The following is a 10,118-nucleotide window of genomic DNA, read 5'->3' as shown; positions in this document are numbered from 1 at the left end:
ATAGCAATATAAATGGTTTTATTATTATATTTTTCCATGATGACAGGCGAGGCTCTGCCTCACCTGCCTCCCCTGACCGCACGTCACTGATATTCAAATTTATTATTTGTTGATAGTCTCATTGATCAAACAGTGGAGATACATGGTGAAAATAACAATCCTGACAGTATGGACAGTTTTTTTTTTTAATTTATCATGATACTCAAGACAAAAATCTTATCATGATAAAACATTTATCACGATAAATGCCAACCTTTGATGGATATTTCTAACACATGATGAATATCCTTTAATTTAATACATTGTAGTTCTGGTCAGTAAGTCTAATGTCCTGCTGCAAGGTGAACCATCACCACAATTCTTTTGCTGCCACTGATATTCCCGTTGTTTTAACAAGTTTCACTGTTTCTTGTGAATAAAAGAGTCACCATTTCATGATGCTGCCCCTTATTCTCGTTTCAGTCACCTGAGCTGTTGCTCTCTGCAGCTCATCCAGAGTAACTTCTCGTTGCCAAGCCTATCAGTTCGTGACCAGCCACGTCTTGGTAGATGATGGGCCGAACATTTCTCTGTGGGGTCTGCAAGGCTTGAGATAGTGTTTTATAACTTAACCTTGCATTGGATTTCTCCATATTTTCCTCCCTGACCTTCTGCTCTCTTCCTTGGTCTTCATGATGCCGTTTGTTAATTAATGCGCTCCAACAAACCTCCGAGGCCTTCGCAGAGCAGCTGGATTTATAGCGAGATGGTTGGGTTTTATTTAGGGGTGAAAAAGCAAAAAGGGAGTCGAATAAATGTTACACCATATAAATGATTGAAAACCAGGCAACTTATTTTATTCCACTTCACATTAATGTGCTTCTTTGAGTTGGTCAACCAAGAACAAAAATCCAAATAAGGTACTCGAAGGTTTATGTTAAAGGTTAAAACTCAACATTATTTCACTACTTGAACATCTGAACACCGTGTTTTCTATCTTTTTAAGTAATTTAAAGCAGTAAAATATCTTCACACCTTTTTTTCCTATTAAATATTGATTGAGAATAAACAAACATACAAGCATACAAGGTTGCCAGCTCGAAAGCTTTTTTTTTTTTTTTTGCAGATCTCTCACAGAAGACGGTTTGAATTTGTGCCCGTCGTTGCCCATGTGGGTCTGTCTGTGCTAAAAGACGCACATAAACACGTGTGACTTCTCTCTATCATCGGATGAAGCACGTGCAGGCTCACAGCGATGCCGGTCAAGGGTAATTTTTGAGTTTGTGTTGAACAAAAAAGCTTGTGAGATCCAAGGATAGAGCATGTGTTTGTGTATGTGCATGAGCCAGGAGAGACGTGTCAGAGGGAGCGGTCAATTTGAGCAGCCATCAGTTCGTCTGAGCATCATTAAACCAGAAATAGTAATAAACAGCAAGCAGAGACACATATTCTTAATGCATCCATTAGTTTGTAAACCAGCTGTATGTGTGTGTGTGTGTGTGTGTGTGTGTGTGCGTGGGTGTGTGTGTGCGTTCGAGAGCATGCGTTGTCAGGTCAGGCCTATCATCAGAGCAAACACAAGCCCCATCACTACAGGCAAACAGCTCGGCTCAGTGGATGCATTTTAAGCACTTTATCTTGCATTGTTTATTTGCACAACCCTGGGATGTTTTATTTTAATCCAAACTTGCTTCTGCAAATGCAAACTTTTATACATATTGTCTGTGGTATGATAATTAAACCTTCACCATAGTCTCAATAAAACATCTGTAATAAAAAAAAAAGACAAACTTTAATTTAGATCAGAGCACTGAACCGTCTCCGACAGCTGCAGAGATATTAAAGTTTTTCTAGTGTTGTCGACAATGCTTGCTTTTCCTCCTTTCGCCTTTTGAAAGCACTTATCTTAAGTGGATCCACGCAGAGTAAAGTGTAATTGCAAGAGAGTAATGGCACATATAGTCCATGTATTGGGCATCATGCAAGCCGCTTAAGCCACAAACAGAATCAAAAAAAGCAGCAAATGACTCCAGAAAAGGTTAGCACAATTCCGTCAAGTACGGAGGACACAAAAGGAAAAGCTACGTCTGAATGTGAGCCTCAACGCTAAAGTCAGGAAAAGGTCAGACGCACACATACACACGGAAAAATATACAAACAGATTATAAAAAACATACAAAAAGCTTCCCGTGCACCGTGCATATACGTGTAGCGAATTTAACGTTCGCTACACGTACAGCAGAGCCGCCGTGCACACACAGACACAGCGGAGTGTGTCAGCGAGCGCGCCCACACATGCACAGACTCGGATTCAGCCAATTAGGCCCACCACCTTCTGAGAAACACCAGTGGGCATGTAAGATTCAGAGTCTCGCAGGCCTCTAAAACCCTAACACAGTCATAAGCCAGAAATAACACACACACACACACACGCACGCACACACACACACACACACATGCGCACACACATTCACACGAGAGCCTCTCCAGTAGGCTCTGCAGACCATGTGAAATAGCAAGGCAAAGACAAAACACTCCATTCCATCTCTGACATTTCCAATATCTGTCTATCCCTTATAAACCTCTGTTCACTCATAAAGTGTCTCATTCTTCAAAGATGAACATGTTCCATCCAGCCGGCTGCCAGCTTACCGACAGACAGCCGCCGTGATTCTTGTTACCCGCACAAAAATATTGATTCTTTTTAAATGCGGCAGCTGTTGCAAAATCAGATGCGTTTATGACAAGTTATCTTAAATACTCAGGATTTATAAAAAAGCCTTAAAACTGTTCAGACCTCAAACTTTTTTTCCATTATGTTACACCACACACTTGATGTTTGCACAAAAATTTGGGTTTTGTGTGACTAACACTAAATTAACTGTAAATGTTTAGTGGAACAAACCAAACATAATTTTTTACAAACTTTTTTACAACTAAAAATCTGGGAGCGTTTGGTTTCATCCACCTTTACTCTGATTCCTCCAATTGGCAAACAGATTGCACTGATGTATAATTTAACTCAAGCGAATTCAAAACTACTTTATTGGTCCCAAAGGGAAATTAAATGTTGTTGTGACTCATATCATCCAAGTGTCTTCAAAGAGTCGCTAAGGTTGGTGATGTTGAGGCAGGAAGGAAGCAGTCAGCTTTGCAACAAATCTGAATAAGCCTTTGACTGGAGCCAGAAGACTGTTATGAAACGCTCAATGTCAGGGCACCAGGGACAATATTTCACAGTAACATGTTCTAGATAACACCATCAGTCATTGGCAAAAACTGCTAATCCACCTCATTTGCTTTTGCAAAAAGATGAACATCCTCTTTCTCTTGCTGCTCTTAGGTCCTGCTACTGTTAGCTACAGGATTTATTTGAGCTTTTAAGATGCTAATCATCTGCTCCCAACTGTAAAATAAAATAATAATAATAATAATAATAATAATAATAATAATAATAATAATAATAATAATAATAATAATAATAATAATAATAATAATAATAAGTACCTTGCCACAATTGTTACTCACCATAAAAACTTTCCAAAAGAAAAAAGGTAAATGCTTCAGCTACACAGCATCCAAAACCATCCATCCATCCATTTTTTTTTACACCCTTGTCCCTTGGTGGGTTCGGGAGGGTACCCATCTCCAGCTAACGTTCCGGGCAAGAGGCGGGGTCACCCTGGACAGGTCGCCAGTCTGTCGCAGGGCAACACAGAGACAAACAGGACAAACAACCATGCATACACACACTCACACCTAGGGGCAATTTAGAGAGGCCAATTAACCTGACAATCATGTTTTTGGACTGTGGAAGGAAACCGGAGTACCTGGAGAAAACCCATGCATGCACAGGGAGAACATGCTGTTCTGGAAACACCTCAGAGGTTTGTTACTGAACATTAATGACCAAACAGCATCAGTAAAGCTGGGGTACATGTAACTTTTTCAAAAGGATGTTTTTAACATATTTGTAAAACAAAACATAAAACTGTCACCATGTCATGATGATATGAAACAGGTAATCTGTGAAAAGATCAATCTCCTCCTCCAATCAGAGCCAGGAGCAAGGTCTTAGCTCTGTCAATCAACCCTGTGTATGCGCTGCTCAATGTGGTAAAGGTGGAGAAATAACTTACCATTAGAATAAAAAAATGTTTATCGACTATCATCGGATGATAACTAGCCTGGGCATTCACAACATGCTCTATAGCTTTAGCATAGCAGAGAATGAAGGAGGAGGCTGAGTGGAGTGTACACTAGAATGATAGACAGCTCTAAGACCCGCCTCCTGGCTCTGATTGGTTATTTCTAGTTGGGAACACTGGGGGAAGGCAGAGGAACTTGATATTTTCACAGATTATCTGTCTCGTATTATACGGTCATGAAATGGTGACATTTTTAACAAATATGGAAAAAAATAAATAAGTAAAAGTTACATTTCCAGGTCTAAGAGAGGAAGTTGTAGAGAGCAGTTAGGTTATGAGACAACATGCCAGTATCTCACAAACAGCCGTTCAACACATCATTTAAAAATGGAGACAGTTTAACATCTGCAAAACCAGCCAGAACTTGTCTGGTCTATCTGAACCGACAGACCAGCAAAGCAAAGGATCAAACAGAGAAGATAATGGTAACTCTGGAGGAGCGATTGAGAACCACAGCTCAGGTGGGAGGATCTGTTGGCATTATGTAAATCTGGCCTTCATTAAAACGTGAGTAGAAGAAAGTTTGTTCTGTGTTGAAGTGATTCACACCTTCTCTCACTTCCTAACTTCATCTCCTGATCTTCCCCAGTCCGTCTGTTAATTCACACCACTGTATAACTACCCAACACCGACCTCTCCTCCTTTTTTCCCCCGCTTCCCCTTTCACTTCTCTTCCTCCATCTCAGCCCTGGTGAATGCTGTAGGGCTGCGCGAGCGAGTGTGCAAGAGATTTAGAGCGAGGATCAATAAGAAATTTAAAAATCAATGCACTTAGCACCAGGAAATCAATGGGCCTAATCGGGATGCCAATCGGCCCAGTCAAAACAATTAAGAGGGAAGAAAAATGTTTAACAACCTCCTCTTGCTTACATAGACAGACGGGGTGGGAGGGGAGAGAGTGACAGTGGGGGAGAAAAAAAAACGAAGGGCCTGGAGAGGAATATCCGAGGTAGACACAGAAGGATGAGATGGAGTGATATATGGGAGGGAAAGGCTCAGGAGAGGAAGCTCAGAGCTCATATCCAGGGAAAGAGGGATTGGACAGGGACGAGATAGGCAGTGAGTGAAGGATAAAAAATGGAGATAAAGAGCAGGAAAAAAAAGAAAATGATGCAGCAGGTTGACAGTCTTGAAGGAGAAGAGAAAAAGTTGAAGGATTTGTGTGTTATTTTATTTTATTTTTTTTATAAATCCAGCCTTTTTCTCTGAGTCTTCTTTGTCCAAGACAGGGGGGAAAAAAAGAGCATGTAACCATTACAAATAAGGTCACACTTTGTGATCAGAAACACAAAAGTAATGCTGTCCCTGTGGAAGTGCAGCTATTTCGCTCATCAAAGCCCCCCGAAGCAGCTGCGCCCTACAGTCACTCACTCATCCTCACAAGACGGCCAATCAAGTGACAGCAAAATCACAAACAAGCAGCACTTCCAAATCAGGAACAACACAAAAAAAAAACAGAGGAGGCATTTTGCTCCCCGCCGAAGCAGCCAATCAGAACCGACGTTCAACAGGGTGGCGGCCCAATGGGGCCGCAGCCGCTGAGTACGGGACGACAGGTTGGGTGGAGGTGGTGGAGGGAAAGTGGGTGGAGGGTGGTGGGCTAATTTGGGGTCAATCAATAGATCTCCCCTCTCTCTATCTTCTGCCTACTCACCACGCTAAAATCAATGGGGAAGCCAATAGTTCCCCGCCCCGGAGTGGATTAGTGAACACACAACTAATCAGCCACTCACTGAAACTGACATCTCAGCTATTAACCTATTGATACAGGGAGACACGTGTTGGACGCACACGGACCGTCGCTCACGTGGACGGATTCCAGCACAGAGCCGCGCGCTGAAGACTGACAAAGAGAGAGGAGAAAATAATTACAGCATTTTGTAAAACCATTAACAATCGTTGTATGTTTTACTGGAGTGTTCTGGGATAGAGCAACACCAGCACGGCTTTGGTGGCATGAACTGATCACCATCTGTGCACTATAAAAACACAAAAAACTGTCTAGTTTCAGCTATAAAAATGTTAGTATGCGTGAGATAAGACAAAAACTTAGAGGTAACTTTCCAGAAATATATAGGAGCTTGTTTTAAGTGCCTAAAACAAGCTCCTTTAAATTATGGGGGGATATGGAGGGAGCATGATGCAGTCGGCCCTCTAATTATTGATTAGAAAGTACTATTTTTACTGGCAGATTAAAATGTCTTGCTATTAGTGAAATAATCTGCCAGTGGAACTTGTTGTTTTTCATCAATATTACGAAATTATTGATTTAAAACAGGCTCCTATTTTTTGCTGAAAATTTACTTGCAAGTTATTTTTGTGTCATTTCAAGATATTTTTTTTACTACCAACAAGACCAAAAAAATCCTTGGCAAGGTTTTGTTTTTGCACTGTGCAGAGCTTGAAACTGTTGCTCATTCTTCATTACAGCAATCTTCAAATCTCGTCTCCGATTCTGAGCTGAGCTTCGACCCGGACTTTGACTGGGCCGTTGGCATGTGACAATGCTTCGATCTAAACTGTTCCACTGCGGCTCTGGCTGCATGTTTAGGGTCGGTATCCTGTTGGAAGGTAAAACCCTGGTCTCAAAACCTTTGCAAGTTTTCTTGCTCTCTATTTAGCTCCATCCATAAAGCATCTCCATACCTTGGTGCAACCACTCATGTGTTTCATCTACAGGATATTCAATCTGATTTGTTTGTCCTCCATTAAAAGTGTTCATCCTCCAAGTCATCTATTTCAACATGTGTCATGTCTCCAATTTGACTTGTGGCAAATAGGACAACCATTGTTCTCTTTTATCAAGAAGTTTCTTGTTGCTGGTTCTTTCTACAGCTGAAAGTTGAAGTGAACAGATTCACCTTAACTGGATCTCTGCATCTCCTCTTTGGGCCTCTGCAAGGCTTCCCTGACAGTTCAGGTGGGCAGTCATGTGTTGGTACATTTGCACTCGTATCATAATCTTTACATTTTATCTACTGTCCTCTGTTGGTTTATAATCTGACCTTGTTTCTTGGTCTTAGTTTCACTAATTTCCTCTGACAAACCTCTGCCTGCACTAGTAAGCTGACAAATTGGGTGATTTTTAAGGTAAATTAGCTGCAGTAAATTGCATTGAGGGGTCTGAGAGTAAACAGAATCGAATGCAAATGTTGTGTAAAGTGTGTCATCCTAACAGAATCCTAACATTTTAGCTTTTAGTGGTGATGTAGAAAAAATGTGAGAAATTAATACCTTCCAACGCTGGATCTCTCAAACGATCTCATGCAGAGAAAAACAGAAATATTTAGTTTTCTTTTGCAAAACTTGTCCTGAAAAGCAGGATTCCCAGGCATGAAAGGTGGCTTTGACATTTTTCAAACGCAGGTAATTATGTGCCTCATCTTTCCAGGCGTATGATTTTAAGGTCGGCCGTAACAACTGCGTGGAGACCGATATCCAGTCAGCTCCGGCCTTCATTGCAAGGATGCAGGTCCAGAGCCTGCGGAGCCACTCTTCCAGTTCTGACCGACTCATTTGAACATTTCCAAACATCTAGTTGTTAGGAATCAGTGAAGAATAACGGCAAAACAATCCGAAGAATCAGAATTTCAATACTCACTAAAGAAATACCAGATCTGATCAAAAAAGCCTTTTAGAGCGGAGATAGCACACAGCTGTCAGAAATCACATTAAGAGCAATAAAGTGTGCAACTTAAAGGAAACTGTTGCAGATTTCCTTTGTGCCAAAACACCTCGCTGAGTGTCCTCAGGAAGATAAAATAATATGTACCTGGCTCTTAAGAGGAGCACTACACAAGGATCATTTTTCAAAAATAACAACCCGACTAGCTTTCATCCCTTACTTTTGAAAGCCCCCTTGTTTTCTGAGATTGCCTCTCCTTCCTCTGTTCCTCCTGCCCTCCTCCTCCTCCTTTCCTTTCACCTCCCCCTTTTTTCTGTCTCTCATGTTTTAGTTTTCATATGTTGGTTTTGCTCTTCCTCATTTTTTCCCTTGTGTAAAAAATAAAAAATAAAGAGCAGACAACAGGATGAGTGAAGGTGAAGGGAAAAAGTGGAAGATGCACACATCTCTGCACTGACAGACCACCAAAAAACACTGATCCATTTACATCTAATTCTGGTTAACTAATATCAATGCAAGAAGTGGATGAATTTCTGCATGCGGGCAGAATGTCCCTGCAGTGTGACTAGAAGGGCACGATTGATCTGCTACGGACGGATGCATAAAAATCGGCCTTTAAATTTGCGTTCAGACATACAAGTTATGCGAAAAGACCAAAATCCAGACTCTGCATGTTTCCTTGAATCAACCATGCAGTTTGAAAGGAAAGAGAAAGCAACTCTCTTTATCTTTCCTTGCTGCTTGACATCTTCAGAGCAATCCGTTTTCACACATTAAACGGACAAAGAGAATGGAAGTGGGAAGCGTATGAAATGGACTGGATTTCCTGTTTGTTTGTTTTTTTATTTCTCTTTCCTCCTTTATTTTCCATGGTGGACCCGGGGTGAGCAGCAGGCAGTCATGGCTGGGGTCGACATGATTGTATGTTTAGGGCTAATCCAAACCTCTTCCTTCACACTGTTGTGGTTATGATGGAGATGGAGAGGAGGAAACATATTGAGGAGTGGACAGAGGAAGGGGGGTGGGGGGTTAGAGAGAGAGACGGGTGAAAGTGTGAAGTCGCATTGTTGAAGATGTCCAGGCAAGCCCCGATGCATTGGTTCCGTATAACGTTCCTATTCCACTTCAGCAGACGGATGCTGCCATTCAGAGAGGGACGCAATCCCGATTTCTCGCTTGAGACCCAATATCTGCACCAGTACAAATGGGGGGGATATGGAGGGAACGTGATGCAGTCGAAGAATACGGCCCTTTTCTTCTTATCCTGCTCAGCCATATTGATGTTTTCTGAGCCTTTCATAGCTCAGCCAAAATGAAGTCTTTCAGAGGGCTGAGCCATTTGCAGATTAAGAAAACATATCCCATTTTGCAGAACGTGACAGAGGCTCTCTTGTTATCTGAATAATGTGAGTGGTGCTGAGGCGGCACTGAAACGCTGCGTGTGAAACAGTGAAATTACAGCCTGTCATCACGACTTGAAAAAATTTCAGCTGTGGAAGTGAAAGTACGCTTCGCTATGGTTGCAACATTGTTTTATGTGTGACATATATATTTATAATTTTAGTTGGCAGGAAAATATCAATTTATACCTTTTTTCTGAGGGGAAGCGGGACATTCGCACTGTTCTGCAACCAAGGAGACGAGCGTCTGAAGGTTGTGAGAGTTTTTTTTTTTTTTTTTAAACTTTACATCTCGTCTTGTACCACAAAAGCCCATTCTGCAACATGCAAAAAGCTAAGTTAACATCACCTAAACAATCTTGCACAGAACCCGACAGAAGCAGTGGGAACATGTCAGCCAGGATGCCATCACATCCACAATGTTTAGACACAACTCGAGTCCTTGAGAGTCATTGATCTGAAACTTTTTCCTTCCTCCTTCTTCAACACACCTGAATCAAATCAAAGGTTTATTACCAGTTTTCTGCAGAACTGATTGATTTACATCGATGAGGGAAACGAGTCGTTTGATTCATGTGTCTTTAAGAAAGGATGCATCTAAAAGCTGCAGGACCTTAGCTCTGGAGAACTAGAGATGGACACACACCTCGTCTAGTCAAGAAGGATTGACTGCAAATATTCATATTCTTTCATATCAATTGTGCTTTGTCACAGCCTAATCTCAAACTCAACTGCATTATATCTGGATCATATGTGAGAGAACAAAGCAAAGTACAGCCTAACTAGGAAGGAGAAGGAGAAATAATACACAGTTTTCAAAATTTTAAATAAATAAAAACCTGAAACGTGTGGTGAGCGTGTTTATGCAGCCGACAGTCCAAACAGCTGCATAGGTCACCTAGTGAG

Source organism: Poecilia latipinna, unplaced genomic scaffold (genome assembly GCF_001443285.1).
Source record: "Poecilia latipinna isolate Pla-1442-1.1 unplaced genomic scaffold, P_latipinna-1.0 Scaffold355, whole genome shotgun sequence".
NCBI lineage: Eukaryota > Metazoa > Chordata > Actinopteri > Cyprinodontiformes > Poeciliidae > Poecilia > Poecilia latipinna.
The sequence above is the reverse complement of the archived record's forward strand: the minus strand, read 5'-3'. Positions refer to the sequence as shown.